Source organism: Manis javanica, chromosome 1 (genome assembly GCF_040802235.1).
Source record: "Manis javanica isolate MJ-LG chromosome 1, MJ_LKY, whole genome shotgun sequence".
In the NCBI taxonomy this organism is placed as follows: Eukaryota; Metazoa; Chordata; class Mammalia; order Pholidota; family Manidae; genus Manis; species Manis javanica.
The window spans coordinates 61,475,399-61,494,629 of record NC_133156.1 but is presented as its reverse complement, the minus strand read 5'-3'; positions in this window follow the sequence as shown (position 1 = coordinate 61,494,629).

Sequence of the window (19,231 nt, the reverse complement as noted above, 5' to 3'; positions counted from 1 at the left end):
GGGGCTTACCTTAAAGGAATTCTGAGGAAAACGGCGCCGAGTCCTGGGCTAGAATCAGGTGTAAGTGCTTTGCAATGCTTACGTTCAGGATACCGCTACAATTGCAATCTGAATCTGCCTCCAATGTGAGGGATAAGTCGACATTGAGTGCCACGTACATTGTGAACTCGAGGTGATGTCGGTGTTCACCGTGACGGTCAAGTTCATGTGCCAGGGCTACGCTCACGTTTCTGTGTTTGTAAACAGGAAACGTCAGCATTGTGCTTCGGCTACAGTGAGGTTCTGACTGTGATGTGAGATCGAGGACGAGAGTCGGTCTCTCATTCACTATTTTGTGGGGCCTACAAGAAAGGTATTCTGATGGGTGAGGAACAGAATACAGGGCTAGGGTTAGAGTTAAGTGTTTGTTAATGCACATGGGCAGGAGAGCAATATGATTACAGTGAGAATCTGGCTCTGATGTGAGGGTGAGGGCGACATTGAGTGGCAGGTGTAGGGTGAGCTGTGGGTGTTGTCGATGTTGACTGTGAGGTATCAGTCCCAGGGGCAAGGGTACGTACGTTTAGGGTTATGGGTTCAGTAAGTTGTATGGGCTGGATAAGGTTATGTTTACATTTAGGACTCTGCTCTGATGTGAGGGAGACAGTGTGATTGAATGACAGTGTTACAGTGAGATATGTGCGACGACGATATTCATGGAAGGGGTCCGGTCCCATAGTCAGGGCTAGGGTTAGGGTTCGGTGTTTGAGAAGGTGTACCTTGGTGATAGGGTTTCGTTTCGAGTTAGGATCCGTCTGTAATGTTAGGGTGAGTGCGATATTGGGTCTCAGGTGTGCGATTTTGTGGAGCTGACGATTAAAGCATTCTGATGGGTCCCGTGCACAGTCCAAGCCTAGGGTTAGGGTTACATGTTCTGTAAAGGGTATGGGCAGGATAGTGTTATTTCTGCAGTGAGGTGCTTTTTCTGATATGAGGGTGAGGGAGAGATTGAGTGACAGCATCGCGGTGACGTGTCGGTTGTGTCGATGCTGACCGTGAGGTTCCGATCCTGGAAGCCGTGCAAGGGCTAGGGTTCAGGGTTCAGCAATGTGTACTGACAGGATGGGGTTATCAGTACATTTAGGGGTCGGCTGAGATATGAGGGCAACCGTGAGATTGAATGACAGTGTTACGTTGAGACACGGGTGACGTTGATATTCACGGTAGGCGTCTGTTCCAAGAGTCAGGGCTAGGGTTAGCGTTCGGTGTTTGAGATGGTGTACGTTGGTGATAGTGTTTCAGTTCGAGTTACGTTTCGACTGTAATGGGAGGGTGAGTGGGAGATTGGGTCTTAGGTTTATGATTTTGTGGGGCTGACACTTAAAGCATTCTGATGGTTCCCATGCACACTCCAAGTCTACGGTTAGGGTTACATGTTCGGTAATCGGTATGGGTAGGAGAGTGCTACTTTTACAGTGAGGTTCTGTCTCTGGTCTGAGGGTGAGGGCGAGATTGAGTGTCAGGTATATGTGGAGCGGTGGGGTTTGTCAATGTTTTCCCTGACGTGTCAGGTCCAGGGGCCATAGCTAGGGGTAGGGTTAAGTGTTCAGTGAGATGTGTAGGCATGATACGGTTCTGTTTCCATTTAGGACTCGGTTCTGATGTGAGCTACACAGCATGATTGAATGACAGTGTTACAGTGACACCAGGGTGACGTCGATGTTCATGGTAGGAGCCTTTACCGAGATTCAGTGCGAGGGTTATTGTTCGGTGTTTGGAAAGTTGTACGTGGGTGAAAGGATTTGATTCGTGTTAGCGTCCGGCTGTGATGTGAGGGTGACGGCGAGATTGCGCGCACTTTTTCGGTGATGTGTGCGTTATGTCGATTTTGACAGTGAGGTTCTGACCCAGCAGCCATGGCAAGGTTTACGGCTTGGGTTTCAGTAAGGTGTCCAAATAGGATAGGTTTATGAGCACACTTCGGGGTCAGCTGTGATGTGAGGGCGACAGTGAGATTGAATGACAGTGCTACCTTGAGACACAGGTGACTTTGATATTCATGTTAGGGTCAGGTACATCATTCGGGGCTAGGGTTAGGATTCAATATGTGGGAATGTGTTCATGGGAGATACGGTTCCGCTTAGAGTCAGGAGAGGTCCCTGATGTGAGGGTGAATACAAAATTGGATCTCAGGTTTCTGCTTTGGTGGGGCTTACCTTAAAGGAATTCTGAGGAAAACGGCGCCGATTCCTGGGCTAGAATTAGGTGTAAGTGTTTTGCAATGCTTACGTTCAGGATACCGCAACAATTACAATCTGAATCTGCCTCCAATATGAGGGATAAGTCGACATTGAGTGCCACGTACATTGTGAACTCGGGGTGATGTCGGTGTTCACCATGACGGTCAAGTTCATGTGCCAGGGCTACGCTTACGTTTCTGTGTTTGTAAACAGGTAACGTCAGGATTGTGCTTCGGCTGCAGTGAGGTTCTGACTGTGATGTGAGATCGAGGGCGAGAGTCGGTCGCTCATTCACTATTTTGTGGGGCCTACAAGAAAGGTATTCTGATGGGTGAGGAACAGAATACAGGGCTAGGGTTAGAGTTAAGTGTTTGTTAATGCACATGGGCAGGAGAGCAATATGATTACAGTGAGAATCTGGCTCTGATGTGAGGGTGAGCGCGACATTGAGTGGCAGGTGTATTGTGAGCTGTGGGTGTTGTCAATGTTGACTGTCAGGTATCAGTCCAGGGGCAAGGGAACGTACGGTTAGGGTTATGGGTTCAATAAGGTGTATGGGCTGGATAAGGTTATGTTTACATTTAGGACTCTGCTCTGATGTGAGGCAGACAGTGTGATTGAATGACAGTGTTACAGTGAGATATGTGCGACGACGATATTCATGGAAGGGGTCCGGTTCCATAGTCAGGGCTAGGGTTAGGGTTCGGTGTTTGAGAAGGTGTACCTTGGTGATAGGGTTTCGTTTCGAGTTAGGGTCCGTCTGTAATGTTAGGGTGAGTGCGATATTGGGTCTCGGGTGTACGATTTTGTGGAGCTGACGATTAAAGCATTCTGATGGGTCCCGTGCTCAGTCCAAGCCTAGGGTTAGGGTTACATGTTCTGTAAAGGGTATGGGCAGGATAGTGTCATTTCTGCAGTGAGGTGCTTTTTGTGATATGAGGGTGAGGGAGAGATAGAGTGACAGCATCGCGGTGACGTGTCGGTTGTGTCGATGCTGACCGTGAGATTCCGATCCTGGCAGCCGTGCAAGGACTAGGGTTCAGGGTTCAGCAATGTGTACTGACAGGATGGGGTTATCAGTACATTTAGGGGTCGGCTGAGATATGAGGGCAACCGTGAGATTGAATGACAGTGTTACGTTGAGACACGGGTGACGTTGATATTCACGGTAGGCGTCTGTTCCAAGAGTCAGGGCTAGGGTTAGTGTTCGGTGTTTGGGATGGTGTTCGTTGGTGATAGTGTTTCAGTTCGAGTTACGTTTCGACTGTAATGGGAGGGTGAGTGTGAGATTGGGTCTTAGGTTTATGATTTTGTGGGGCTGACCCTTAAAGCATTCTGATGGTTCCCATGCACACTCCAAGTCTACGGTTAGGGTTAGATGTTCGGTAATCGGTATGGGTAGGAGAGTGCTACATTTACAGTGAGGTTCTGTCTCTGGTCTGAGGGTGAGGGCGAGATTGAGTGTCAGGTATATGTGGAGCGGTGGGGTTTGTCAATGTTATCCCTGACGTGTCAGGTCCAGGGGCCAGAGCTAGGGGTAGGGTTAAGTGTTCAGTGAGATGTGTAGGCATGATACGGTTCTGTTTCCATTTAGGACTCGGTTGTGATGTGAGCTACACAGCATGATTGAATGACAGTGTTACAGTGACACCAGGGTGACGTCGATGTTCATGGTAGGAGCCGTTACCGAGATTCAGTGCGAGGGTTATTGTTCGGTGTTTGGAAAGTTGTACGTGGTTGAAAGGATTTCATTCAAGATAGCGTGCGGCTGTGATGTGAGGGTGACGGCGAGATTGTGCGCACTTTTTCGGTGATGTGTGCGTTATGTCGATTTTGACCGTGAGGTTCTGACCCAGCAGCCATGGCAAGGTTTACGGCTAGGGTTTCAGTAAGGTGTCCGGATAGGATAGGTTTATGAGCACACTTCGGTGTCAGCTGTGATGTGAGGGCGACAGTGAGATTGAATGAGAGTGCTACCTTGAGACACAGGTGACTTTGATATTCATGTTAGGGTCAGTACATCATTCGGGGCTAGGGTTAGGATTCAATATGTGGGAATGTGTTCATGGGAGATACGGTTCCGCTTAGAGTCAGGAGAGGTCCCTGTTGTGAGGGTGAATACAAAATTGGATCTCAGGTTTCTGCTTTGGTGGGGCTTACCTTAAAGGAATTCTGAGGAAAACGGCACCGAGTCCTGGGCTAGAATTAGGTGTAAGTGTTTTGCAATGCTTACGTTCAGGATACCGCAACAATTACAATCTGAATCTGCCTCCAATGTGAGGGATAAGTCGACATTGAGTGCCACGTACATTGTGAACTCGGGGTGATGTCGGTGTTCACCGTGACGGTCAAGTTCATGTGCCAGGGCTACGCTTACGTTTCTGTGTTTGTAAACAGGTAACGTCAGGATTGTGCTTCGGCTACATTGAGGTTCTGACTGTCATGTGAGATCGAGGGCGAGAGTCGGTCGCTCATTCACTATTTTGTGGGGCCTACAAGAAAGGTATTCTGATGGGTGAGGAACAGAATACAGGGATAGGGTTAGAGTTAAGTGTTTGTTAATGCACATGGGCAGGAGAGCAATATGATTACAGTGAGAATCTGGCTCTGATGTGAGGGTGAGGGCGACATTGAGTGGCAGGTGTAGGGTGAGCTGTGGGTGTTGTCGATGTTGACTGTGAGGTTTCAGTCCCAGGGGCAAGTGTACGTACGGTTAGGGTTATGGGTTCAGTAAGGTGTATGGGCTGGATAAGGTTATGTTTACATTTAGGACTCCGCTCTGATGTGAGGGAGACAGTGTGATTGAATGACAGTGTTACAGTGAGATATGTGCGACGACGATATTCATGGAAGGGGTCCGGTCCCATAGTCAGGGCTAGGGTTAGGGTTCGGTGTTTGAGAAGGTGTACCTTGGTGATAGGGTTTCGTTTCGAGTTAGAGTCCGTCTGTAATGTTAGGGTGAGTGCGATATTGGGTCTCGGGTGTACGATATTGTGGAGCTGACGATTAAAGCATTCTGATGGGTCCCGTGCCCAGTCCAAGCCTAGGGTTAGGGTTACATGTTCTGTAAAGGGTATGGTCAGGATTGTGTTATTTCTGCAGTGAGGTGCTTTTTCTAATATGAGGGTGAGGGAGAGATTGAGTGACAGCATCGCGGTGATGTGTCGGTTGTGTCGATGCTGACCGTGAGGTTCCGATCCTGGCAGCCGTGCAAGGGCTAGGGTTCAGGGTTCAGCAATGTGTTCTGACAGTATGGGGTTATCAGTACATTTAGGGGTCGGCTGAGATATGAGGGCAACCGTGAGATTGAATGACAGTGTTACGTTGAGACACGGGTGACGTTGATATTCACGGTAGGCATCTGTTCCAAGAGTCAGGGCTAGGGTTAGTGTTCGGTGTTTGGGATGGTGTACGTTTTTGATAGTGTTTCAGTTCGAGTTACGTTTCGACTGTAATGGGAGGGTGAGTGGGAGATTGGGTCTGAGGTTTATGATTTTGGGGGCGGACCCTTAAAGCATTCTGATGGTTCCCATGCACACTCCAAGTCAACGGTTAGGGTTACATATTCGGTAATCGGTATGGGTAGGAGAGTGCTACTTTTACACTGAGGTTCTGTCTCTGGTCTGAGGGTGAGGGCGAGATTGAGTGTCAGGTATTTGTGGAGCTGTGGGGTTTGTCAATGTTGTCCCTGACGTGTCAGTTCCAGGGGCCAGAGCTAGGGTTAGGGTTAAGTGTTAAGTGAGATGTGTAGGCATGATACGGTTCTGTTTCCATTTAGGACTCGGTTCTGATGTGAGCTACACAGAATGATTGAATGACAGTGTTACAGTGACACCAGGGTGACGTCGATATTCATGGTAGGAGCCTTTACTGAGATTCAGTGCGAGGGTTATTGTTCGGTGTTTGGAAAGTTGTACGTGGGTGAAAGGATTTCATTCATGATAGCGTCCGGCTGTGATGTGAGCGTTACGGCGAAATTGCACGCACTTTTTCGGTGTTGTGTGCGTTATGTAGATTTTGACCGTGAGGTTCTGACCCAGCAGCCATGGCAAGGTTTACGGCTAGGGTTTCAGTAAGGTGTCAGGATAGGATAGGTTTATGAGCACACTTCGGTGTCAGCTGTGATGTGAGGGCGACAGTGAGATTGAATGACAGTGCTACCTTGAGACACAGGTGACTTTGATATTCATGTTAGGGTCAGGTACATCATTCGGAGCTAGGGTTAGGATTCAATATGTGGGAATGTGTTCATGGGAGATACGGTTCCGCTTAGAGTCAGGAGAGGTCCCTGATGTGAGGGTGAATACAAAATTGGATCTCAGGTTTCTGCTTTGGTGGGGCTTACCTTAAAGGAATTCTGAGGAAAACGGCACCGAGTCCTGGGCTAGAATGAGGTGTAAGTGTTTTGCAATGCTTACGTTCAGGATACCGCTACAATTACAATCTGAATCTGCCTCCAATGTGAGGGATAAGTCGACATTGAGTGCTACGCACATTGTGAACTCGGGGTGATGTCGGTGTTCACCGTGACGGTCCAGTTCATGTGCTAGGGCTACGCTTACGTTTCTGTGTTTGTAAACAGGTAATGTCAGGATTGTGCTTCGGCTACAGTGAGGTTCTGACTGTGATGTGAGATCGAGGGCGAGAGTCGGTCGCTCATTCACTATTTTGTGGGGCCTACTAGAAAGGTATTCTGATGGGTGAGGAACAGAATACAGGGCTAGGGTTAGAGTTAAGTGTTTGTTAATGCACATGGGCAGGAGAGCAATATGATTACAGTGAGAATCTGGCTCTGATGTGAGGGTGAGGGCGACATTGAGTGGCAGGTGTATTGTGAGCTGTGGGTGTTGTCAATGTTGACTGTGAGGTATCAGTCCAGGGGCAAGGGAACGTACGGTTAGGGTTATGGGTTCAATAAGGTGTATGGGCTGGATAAGGTTATGTTTACATTAAGGACTCCGCTCTGATGTGAGGGAGACAGTGTGATTGAATGACAGTGTTACAGTGAGATATGTGCGACGACGATATTCATGGAGGGGTCCGGTTCCATAGTCAGGGCTAGGGTTAGGGTTCGGTGTTTGAGAAGGTGTACCTTGGTGATAGGGTTTCGTTTCGAGTTAGGGTCCGTCTGTAATGTTAGGGTGAGTGCGATATTGGGTCTCGGGTGTACGATTTTGTGGAGCTGACGATTAAAGCATTCTGATGGGTCCCGTGCACAGTCCAAGCCTAGGGTTAGGGTTACATGTTCTGTAAAGGGTATGGGCAGGATAGTGTTATTTCTGCAGTGAGGTGCTTTTTCTGATATGAGGGTGAGGGAGAGATTGAGTGACAGCATCGCGGTGACGTGTCGGTTGTGTCGATGCTGACCGTGAGGTTCCGATCCTGGCAGCCGTGCATGGGCTAGGGTTCAGGGTTCAGCAATGTGTTCTGACAGGATGGGGTTATCAGTACATTTAGGGGTCGGCTGAGATATGAGGGCAACCGTGAGATTGAATGACAGTGTTACGTTGAGACACGGGTGACGTTGATATTCACGGTAGGCGTCTGTTCCAAGAGTCAGGGCTAGGGTTAGTGTTCGGTGTTTGGGATGGTGTACGTTGGTGATAGTGTTTCAGTTCGAGTTACGTTTCGACTGTAATGGGAGGGTGAGTGGGAGATTGGGTCTTAGGTTTATGATTTTTTGGGGCTGACCCTTAAAGCATTCTGATGGTTCCCATGCACACTCCAAGTCTACGGTTAGGGTTAGATGTTCGGTAATCGGTATGGGTAGGGGAGTGCTACTTTTACAGTGAGGTTCTGTCTCTGGTCTGAGGGTGAGGGCGAGATTGAGTGTCAGGTATTTGTGGAGCTGTGGTGTTTGTCAATGTTGTCCCTGACGTGTCAGGTCCAGGGGCCAGAGCTAGGGGTAGGGTTAAGTGTTAAGTGAGATGTGTAGGCATGATACGGTTCTGTTTCCATTTAGGACTCGGTTCTGATGTGAGCTACACAGCATGATTGAATGACAGTGTTACAGTGACACCAGGGTGACGTCGATGTTCATGGTAGGAGCCTTTACCGAGATTCAGTGCGAGGGTTATTGTTCGGTGTTTGGAAAGTTGTACGTGGGTGAAAGGATTTCATTCATGATAGCGTCCGGCTGTGATGTGAGGGTGACGGTGAGATTGCGCGCACTTTTTCGGTGATGTGTGCGTTATGTCGATTTTGACCGTGAGGTTCTGACCCAGCAGCCATGGCAAGGTTTACGGCTAGGGTTTCAGTAAGGTGTCCGGATAGGATAGGTTTATGAGCACACTTCGGTGTCAGCTGTGATGTGAGGGCGACAGTGAGATTGAATGACAGTGCTACCTTGAGACACAGGTGACTTTGATATTCATGTTAGGGTCAGGTACATCATTCGGGGCTAGGGTTAGGATTCAATATGTGGGAATGTGTTCATGGGAGATACGGTTCCGCTTAGAGTCAGGAGAGGTCCCTGATGTGAGGGTGAATACAAAATTGGATCTCAGGTTTCTGCTTTGGTGGGGCTTACCTTAAAGGAATTCTGAGGAAAACGGCGCCGAGTCCTGGGCTAGAATCAGGTGTAAGTGTTTTGCAATGCTTACGTTCAGGATACCGCTACAATTACAATCTGAATCTGCCTCCAATGTGAGGGATAAGTCGACATTGAGTGCCAAGTACATTGTGAACTCGGGGTGATGTCGGTGTTCACCGTGATGGTCAAGTTCATGTGCCAGGTCTACGCTTACTTTTCTGTGTTTCTAAACAGGTAACGTCAGGATTGTGCTTCGGCTACAGTGAGGTTCTGACTGTGATGTGAGATCGAGGGCGAGAGTCGGTCTCTCATTCACTATTTTGTGGGGCCGACAAGAAAGGTATTCTGATGGGTGAGGAACAGAATACAGGGCTAGGGTTAGAGTTAAGTGTTTGTTAATGCATATGGGCAGGAGAGCAATATGCTTACAGTGAGAATCTGGCTCTGATGTGAGGGTGAGGGCGACATTGAGTGACAGGTGTAGGGTGAGCTGTGGGTGTTGTCGATGTTGACTGTGAGGTATCAGTCCCAGGGACAAGGGTACGTACGGTTAGGGTTATGGGTTCAGTAAGGTGTATGGGCTGGATAAGGTTATGTTTACATTTAGGACTCCGCTCTGATGTGAGGGAGACAGTGTGATTGAATGACAGTGTTACAGTGAGATATGTGCGACGACGATATTCATGGAAGGGGTCCGGTCCCATAGTCAGGGCTAGGGTTAGGGTTCGGTGTTTGAGAAGGTGTACATTGGTGATAGGGTTTCGTTTCGAGTTAGGGTCCGTCTGTAATGTTAGGGTGAGTGCGATATTGGGTCTCGGGTGTACAATTTTGTGGAGCTGACGATTAAAGCATTCTGATGGGTCCCGTGCACAGTCCAAGCCTAGGGTTAGGGTTACATGTTCTGTAAAGGGTATGGGCAGGATAGTGTTATTTCTGCAGTGAGGTGCTTTTTCTGATATGAGCGTGAGGGAGAGATAGAGTGACAGCATCGCGGTGACGTGTCGGTTGTGTCGATGCTGACCGTGAGGTTCTGATCCTGGCAGCCGTGCAAGGGCTAGGGTTCAGGGTTCAGCAATGTGTACTGACAGGATGGGGTTATCAGTACATTTAGGGGTCGGCTGAGATACGAGGGCAACAGTGAGATTGAATGACAGTATTACGTTGAGACACGGGTGACGTTGATATTCACGGTAGGCGTCTGTTAAAAGAGTCAGGGCTAGGGTTAGTGTTCAGTGTTTGGGATGGTGTACGTTGGTGATAGTGATTCAGTTCGAGTTACGTTTCGACTGTAATGGGAGGGTGAGTGGGATATTGGGTCTTAGGTTTATGATTTTGTGGGGCTGACCCTTGAAGCTTTCTGATGGTTCCCATGCACACTCCAAGTCTACGGTTAGGGTTAGATGTTCGGTAATCGGTGTGGGTAGGAGAGTGCTACTTTTACAGTGAGGTTCTGTGTCTGGTCTGAGGGTGAGGGCGAGATTGAGTGTCAGGTATATGTGGAGCGGTGGGGTTTGTCAATGTTGTCCCTGACGTGTCAGGTCCAGGGGCCAGAGCTAGGGGTAGGGTTAAGTGTTCAGTGAGATGTGTAGGCATGATACGGTTCTGTTTCCATTTAGGACTCGTTTCTGATGTGAGCTACACAGCATGATTGAATGACAGTGTTACAGTGACACCAGGGTGACGTCGATGTTCATGGTAGGAGCCTTTACCGAGATTCAGTGCGAGGGTTATTGTTCGGTGTTTGGAAAGTTGTACGTGGGTGAAAGGATTTCATTCATGATAGCGTCCGGCTGTGATGTGAGGGTGACGGTGAGATTGCGCGCACTTTTTCGGTGATGTGTGCGTTATGTCGATTTTGACCGTGAGGTTCTGACCCAGCAGCCATGGCAAGGTTTACGGCTAGGGTTTCAGTAAGGTGTCCGGATAGGATAGGTTTATGAGCACACTTCGGTGTCAGCTGTGATGTGAGGGTGACAGTGAGATTGAATGACAGTGCTACCTTGAGACACAGGTGACTTTGATATTCATGTTAGGGTCAGGTACATCATTCGGGGCTAGGGTTAGGATTCAATATGTGGGAATGTGTTCATGGGAGATACGGTTCTGCTTAGAGTCAGGAGAGGTCCCTGATGTGAGGGTGAATACAAAATTGGATCTCAGGTTTCTGCTTCGGTGGGGCTTACCTTAAAGGAATTCTGAGGAAAACGGCACCGAGTCCTGGGCTAGAATTAGGTGTAAGTGTTTTGCAATGCTTACGTTCAGGATACCGCAACAATTACAATCTGAATCTGCCTCCAATGTGAGGGATAAGTCGACATTGACTGCCACGTATATTGTGAACTCGGGGTGATGTCGGTGTTCACCGTGACGGTCAAGTTCATGTGCCAGGGCTACGCTTACGTTTCTGTGTTTGTAAACAGGTAACGTCAGGAATGTGCTTCGGCTACAGTGACGTTCTGACTGTCCTGTGAGATCGAGGGCGAGAGTCGCTCGCTCATTCACTATTTTGTGGGGCCTACAAGAAAGGTATTCTGATGCGTGAGGAACAGAATACAGGGCTAGGGTTAGAGTTAAGTGTTTGTTATTGCACATGGGCAGGAGAGCAATATGATTACAGTGAGAATCTGACTCTGATGTGAGGGTGAGGGCGACATTGAGTGGCAGGTGTAGGGTGAGCTGTGCGTGTTGTCGATGTTGACTGTGAGGTTTCAGTCCCAGGGGCAAGTGTACGTACGGTTAGGGTTATGGGTTCAGTAACGTGTATGGGCTGGATAAGGTTATGTTTACAGTTAGGACTCCGCTCTGATGTGAGGGAGACAGTGTGATTGAATGACAGTGTTACAGTGAGATATGTGCGACGACGATATTCATGGAAGGGGTCCGGTTCCATAGTGAGGGCTAGGGTTAGGGTTCGGTGTTTGAGAAGGTGTACCTTGGTGATAGGGTTTCGTTTCGAGTTAGGGTCCGTCTGTAATGTTAGGGTGAGTGCTATATTGGGTCTCGGGTGTACGATATTGTGCAGCTGACGATTAAAGCATTCTGATGGGTCCCGTGCACAGTCCAAGCCTAGGGTTAGGGTTACATGTTCTGTAAAGGGTATGGGCAGGATAGTGTTATTTCTGCAGTGAGGTGCTTTTTCTGATATGAGGGCGAGGGAGAGATTGAGTGACAGCATCGCGGTGACGTGTCGGTTGTGTCGATGCTGACCGTGAGGTTCCGATCCTGGCAGCCGTGCAAGGGCTAGGGTTCAGGGTTCAGCAATGTGTTCTGACAGGATGGGGTTATCAGTACATTTAGGGGTCGGCTGAGATATGAGGGCAACCGTGAGATTGAATGACAGTGTTACGTTGAGACACGGGTGACGTTGATATTCACGGTAGGCGTCTGTTCCAAGAGTCAGGGCTAGGGTTAGCGTTCAGTGTTTGGGATGGTGTACGTTGGTGATAGTGTTTCAGTTCGAGTTACGTTTCGACTGTAATGGGAGGGTGAGTGGGAGATTGGGTCTTAGGTTTATGATTTTGTGGGGCTGACCCTTAAAGCATTCTGATGGTTCCCATGCACACTCCAAGTCTACGGTTAGGGTTAGATGTTCGGTAATCGGTATGGGTAGGAGAGTGCTACTTTTACAGTGAGGTTCTGTCTCTGGTCTGAGGGTGAGGGCGAGATTGAGTGTCAGGTATTTGTGGAGCTGTGGGGTTTGTCAATGTTGTCACTGACGTGTCAGGTCCAGGGGCCAGAGCTAGGGGTAGGGTTAAGTGTTAAGTGAGATGTGTAGGCATGATACGGTTCTGTTTCCATTTAGGACTCGGTTCTGATGTGAGCTGCACAGAATGATTGAATGACAGTGTTACAGTGACACCAGGGTGACGTCGATGTTCATGGTAGGAGCCTTTACTGAGATTCAGTGCGAGGGTTATTGTTCGGTGTTTGGAAAGTTGTACGTGGTTGAAAGGATTTCATTCATGATAGCGTCCGGCTGTGATGTGAGGGTGACGGCGAAATTGCACTCACTTTTTCGGTGATGTGTGCGTTATGTAGATTTTGACCGTGAAGTTCTGACCCAGCAGCCATGGCAAGGTTTACGGCTAGGGTTTCAGTAAGGTGTCCGGATAGGATAGGTTTATGAGCACACTTCGGTGTCAGCTGTGATGTGAGGGCGACAGTGAGATTGAATGACAGTGCTACCTTGAGACACAGGTGACTTTGATATTCATGTTAGGGTCAGGTACATCATTCGGGGCTAGGGTTAGGATTCAATATGTGGGAATGTGTTCATGGGAGATACGGTTCCGCTTAGAGTCAGGAGAGGTCCCTGATGTGAGGGTGAATACAAAATTGGATCTCAGGTTTCTGCTTCGGTGGGGCTTACCTTAAAGGAATTCTGAGGAAAACGGCACCGAGTCCTGGGCTAGAATGAGGTGTAAGTGTTTTGCAATGCTTACGTTCAGGATACCGCAACAATTACAATCTGAATCTGCCTCCAATGTGAGGGATAAGTCGACATTGAGTGCTACGTACATTGTGAACTCGGGGTGATGTCGGTGTTCACCGTGACGGTCAAGTTCATGTGCCAGGGCTACGCTTACGTTTCTGTGTTTGTAAACAGGTAACGTCTGGATTGTGCTTCGGCTACAGTGAGGTTCTGACTGTGATGTGAGATCGAGGGCGAGAGTCGGTCGCTCATTCACTATTTTGTGGGGCCTACTAGAAAGGTATTCTGATGGGTGAGGAACAGAATACAGGGCTAGGGTTAGAGTTAAGTGTTTGTTAATGCACATGGGCAGGAGAGCAATATGATTACAGTGAGAATCTGGATCTGATGTGAGGGTGAGTGCGACGTGGAGTGGCAGGTGTATTGTGAGCTGTGGGTGTTGTCAATGTTGACTGTGAGGTATCAGTCCAGGGGCAAGGGTACGTACGGTTAGGATTATGGGCTCAATAAGGTGTCTGGGCTGGATAAGGTTATGTTTACATTTAGGACTCCGCTCTGATGTGAGGGAGACAGTGTGATTGAATGACAGTGTTACAGTGAGATATGTGCGACGACGATATTCATGGAAGGGGTCCGGTTCCATAGTCAGGGCTAGGGTTAGGGTTCGGTGTTTGAGAAGGTGTACCTAGGTGATAGGGTTTCGTTTCGAGTTAGGGTCCGTCTGTAATGTTAGGGTGAGTGCGATATTGGGTCTCGGGTGTACGATTTTGTGGAGCTGACGATTAAAGCATTCTGATGGGTCCCGTGCACAGTCCAAGCCTAGGGTTAGGGTTACATGTTCTGTAAAGGGTATGGGCAGGATAGTGTCATTTCTGCAGTGAGGTGCTTTTTCTGATATGAGGGTGAGGGAGAGATAGAGTGACAGCATCGCGGTGACGTGTCGGTTGTGTCGATGCTGACCGTGAGGTTCCGATCCTGGCAGCCGTGCAAGGGCTAGGGTTCAGGGTTCAGCAATGTGTACTGACAGGATGGGGTTATCAGTACATTTAGGGGTCGGCTGAGATATGAGGGCAACCGTGAGATTGAATGACAGTGTTACGTTGAGACACGGGTGACGTTGATATTCACGGTAGGCGTCTGTCCCAAGAGTCAGGGCTAGGGTTAGTGTTCGGTGTTTGCGATGGTGTTCGTTGGTGATAGTGTTTCAGTTCGAGTTACGTTTCGACTGTAATGGGAGGGTGAGTGGGAGATTGGGTCTTAGGTTTATGATTTTGTGGGGCTGATCCTTAAAGCATTCTGATGGTTCCAATGCACACTCCAAGTCTACGGTTAGGGTTAGATGTTCGGTAATCGGTATGGGAAGGAGAGTGCTACTATTACAGTGAGGTTCTGTCTCTGGTCTGAGGGTGAGGGCGAGATTGAGTGTCAGGTATATGTGGAGCGGTGGGGTTTGTCAATGTTGTCCCTGACGTGTCAGGTCCAGGGGCCAGAGCTAGGGGTAGGGTTAAGTGTTCAGTGAGATGTGTAGGCATGATACGGTTCTGTTTCCATTTAGGACTCGGTTCTGATGTGAGCTACACAGCATAATTGAATGACAGTGTTATAGTGACACCAGGGTTACGTCGATGTTCATGGTAGGAGCCTTTACCGAGATTCAGTGCGAGGGTTATTGTTCGGTGTTTGGAAAGTTGTACGTGGGTGAAAGTATTTGATTCGTGTTAGCGTCCGGCTGTGATGTGAGGGTGACGGCGAGATTGCGCGCACATCGGTGTTGTGTGCGTTATGTCGATTTTGACCGTGAGGTTCTGACCCAGCGGCCATGGCAAGGTTTACGGCTAGGGTTTCAGTAAGTTGTCCGGATAGGATAGGTTTATGAGCACACTTGGGTGTCAGCTGTGATGTGAGGGCGACAGTGAGATTGAATGACAGTGCTACCTTGAGACACAGGTGACTTTGATATTCATGTTAGGGTCAGGTACATCATTCGGGGCTAGGGTTAGGATTCAATATGTGGGAATGTGTTCATGGGAGATACGGTTCCGCTTAGAGTCAGGAGAGGTCCCTGATGTGAGGGTGAATACAAAATTGGATCTCATGTTTCTGCTTTGGTGGGGCTTACCTTAAAGGAATTCTGAGGAAAACGGCGCCGAGTCCTGGGCTAGAATGAGGTGTAAGTGTTTTGCAATGCTTACGTTCAGGATACCGCTACAATTACAATCTGAATCTGCCTCCAATGTGAGGGATAAGTCGACATTGAGTGCCACGTACATTGTGAACTCGGGGTGATGTCGGTGTTCACCGTGACGGTCAAGTTCATGTGCCAGGGCTACGCTTACTTTTCTGTGTTTGTAAACAGGTAACGTCAGGATTGTGCTTCGGCTACAGTGAGGTTCTGACTGTGATGTGAGATCGAGGGCGAGAGTCGGTCTCTCATTCACTATTTTGTGGGGCCGACAAGAAAGGTATTCTGATGGGTGAGGAACAGAATACAGGGCTAGGGTTAGAGTTAAGTGTTTGTTAATGCATATGGGCAGGAGAGCAATATGCTTACAGTGAGAATCTGGCTCTGATGTGAGGGTGAGGGCGACATTGAGTGACAGGTGTAGGGTGAGCTGTGGGTGTTGTCGATGTTGACTGTTAGGTATCAGTCCCAGGGACAAGGGTACGTACGGTTAGGGTTATGGGTTCAGTAAGGTGTATGGGCTGGATAAGGTTATGTTTACATTTAGGACTCCGCTCTGATGTGAGGGAGACAGTGTGATTGAATGACAGTGTTACAGTGAGATATGTGCGACGACGATATTCATGGAAGGGGTCCGGTCCCATAGTCAGGGCTAGGGTTAGGGTTCGGTGTTTGAGAAGGTGTACCTTGGTGATAGGGTTTCGTTTCTAGTTAGGGTCCGTCTGTAATATTAGGGTGAGTGCGATATTGGGTATCGGGTGTACGATTTTGTGGAGCTGACGATTAAAGCATTCTGAAGGGTCCCGTGCACAGTCCAAGCCTAGGGTTACGGTTACATGTTCTGTAAAGGGTATGGGCAGGATAGTGTTATTTCTGCAGTGAGGTGCTTTTTCTGATATGAGGGTGAGGGAGAGATAGAGTGACAGCATCGCGGTGACGTGTCGGTTGTGTCGATGCTGACCGTGAGGTTCTGATCCTGGCAGCCGTGCAAGGGCTAGGGTTCAGGGTTCAGCAATGTGTACTGACAGGATGGGGTTATCAGTACATTTAGGAGTCGGCTGAGATACGAGGGCAACAGTGAGATTGAATGACAGTATTACGTTGAGACACGGGTGACGTTGATATTCACGGTAGGCGTCTGTTCCAAGAGTCAGGGCTAGGGTTAGTGTTCAGTGTTTGGGATGGTGTACGTTGGTGATAGTGTTTCATTTCGAGTTACGTTTCGACTGTAATGGGAGGGTGAGTGGGAGATTGGGTCTTAGGTTTATGAGTTTGTGGGGCTGACCCTTAAAGCATTCTGATTGTTCCCATGCACACTCCAAGTCTACGGTTAGGGTTAGATTTTCAGAAATCGGTATGGGTAGGAGAGTGCTACTTTTTCAGTGAGGTTCTGTCTCTGGTCTGAGGGTGAGGGCGAGATTGAGTGTCAGGTATATGTGGAGCGGTGGGGTTTGTCAATGTTGTCCCTGACGTGTCAGGTCCAGGGGCCAGAGCTTGGGGTAGGGTTAAGTGTTAAGTGAGATGTCTAGGCATGATACGGTTCTGTTTCCATTTAGGACTCAGTTCTGATGTGAGCTACACAGCATGATTGAATGACAGTGTTACAGTGACACCAGGGTGACGTCGATGTCCATGATAGGAGCCTTTACCGAGAATCAGTGCGAGGGTTATTGTTCGGTGTTTGGAAAGTTGTTCGTGGGTGAAAGGATTTGATTCGTGTTAGCGTCCGGCTGTGATGTGAGGGTGACGGCGAGATTGCGCGCACTTTTTCGGTGATGTGTGCGTTATGTCGATTTTGACCGTGAGGTTCTGACCCAGCAGCCATGGCAAGGTTTACGGCTAGGGTTTCAGTAAGGTGTCCGGATAGGATAGGTTTATGAGCACACTTCGGTGTCAGCTGTGATGTGAGGGCGACAGTGAGATTGAATGACAGTGCTACCTTGAGACACAGGTGACTTTGATATTCATGTTAGGGTCAGGTACATCATTCGGGGCTAGGGTTAGGATTCAATATGTGGGAATGTGTTCATGGGAGATACGGTTCCGCTTAGAGTCAGGAGAGGTCCCTGATGTGAGGGTGAATACAAAATTGGATCTCAGGTTTCTGCTTTGGTGGGGCTTACCTTAAAGGAATTCTGAGGAAAACGGCGCCGAGTCCTGGGCTAGAATTAGGTGTAAGTGTTTTGCAATGCTTACGTTCAGGATACCGCTACAATTACAATCTGAATCTGCCTCAATGTGAGGGATAAGTCGACATTGAGTGCCACGTACATTGTGAACTCGGGGTGATGTCGGTGTTCACCGCGACGGTCAAGTTCATGTGCCAGGGCTACGCTTATGTTTCTGTGTTTGTAAACAGGTAACGTCAGGAATGGCCTTCGGCTACAGTGAGGTTCTGACTGTGATGTGAGATCGAGGGCGAGTATCGGTCTCTCATTCACTATTTTGTGGGGCCTACAAGAAATGTATTCTGATGGGTGAGGAACAGAATACAGGGCTAGGGTTAGAGTTAAGTGTTTGTTAATGCATATGGGCAGGAGAGCAGTATGATTACAGTGAGAATCTGGCTCTGATATGAGGGTGAGGGCGACATTGAGTGACAGGTGTAGGGTGAGCTGTGGGTGTTGTCGATGTTGACTGTGAGGTATCAGTCCCAGGGGCAAGGGTACGTTCGGTTAGGGTTATGGGTTCAGTAAGGTGTATGGGCTGGATAAGGTTATGTTTACATTTAGGACTCCGCTCTGATGTGAGGGAGACAGTGTGATTGAATGACAGTGTTACAGTGAGATATGTGCGACGACGACATTCATGGAAGGGGTCTGGTCCCATAGTCAGGGCTAGGGTTAGGGTTCGGTGTTTGAGAAGGTGTACCTTGGTGATAGGGTTTCGTTTCGAGTTAGGGTCCGTCTGTAATGTTAGGGTGAGTGCCATATTGGGTCTCGGGTGTACGATTTTGTGGAGCTGACGATTAAAGCATTCTGATGGGTCCCGTGCACAGTCCAAGTCTAGGGTTAGGGTTATATGTTCTATAAAGGGTATGGGCAGGATAGTGTTATTTCTGCAGTGAGGTGCATTTTCTCATATGAGGGTGAGGGAGAGATTGAGTGAGAGCATCGCGGTGACGTGTCGGTTGTGTCGATGCTGACCGTGAGGTTCCGATCCAGGCAACCGTGCAAGGGCTAGGGTTCAGGGTTCAGCAATGTGTACTGACAGGATGGGGTTATCAGTACATTTAGGGGTCGGCTGAGATATGAGGGCAACAGTGCGATTGAATAACAGTATTACTTTTAGACACGGGTGACGTTGATATTCATGGTAGGCGTCTGTTCCAAGAGTCAGGGCTAGGGTTAGTGTTCGGTGTTTGGGATGGTGTACGTTGGTGATAGTGTTTCAGTTCGAGTTACGTTTCGACTGTAATGGGAGGGTGAGTGGAAGATTGGGTCTTAGGTTTATGATTTTGTGGGGCTGACCCTTAAAGCATTCTGATGGTTCCCATGCACACTCCAAGTCTACGGTCAGGGTTAGATGTTCGGTAATCGGTATGGGTAGGAGAGTGCTACTTTTAAAGGGAGGTTCTGTCTCTGGACTGAGGGTGAGGGCGAGATTGAGTGTTAGAAATATGTGGAGCGGTGGGGTTTGTCAATGTTGTCCCTGACGTGTCAGGTCCAGGGGCCAGAGCTAGGGGTAGGGTTAAGTGTTCAGTGAGATGTGTAGGCATGATACGGTTCTGTTTCCATTTAGGACTCGTTTCTGATGTGAGCTACACAGCATGATTGAATGACAGTGTTACAGTGACACCAGGGTGACATCGATGTTCATGGTAGGAGCCTTTACCGAGATTCAGTGCGAGGGTTATTGTTCGGTGT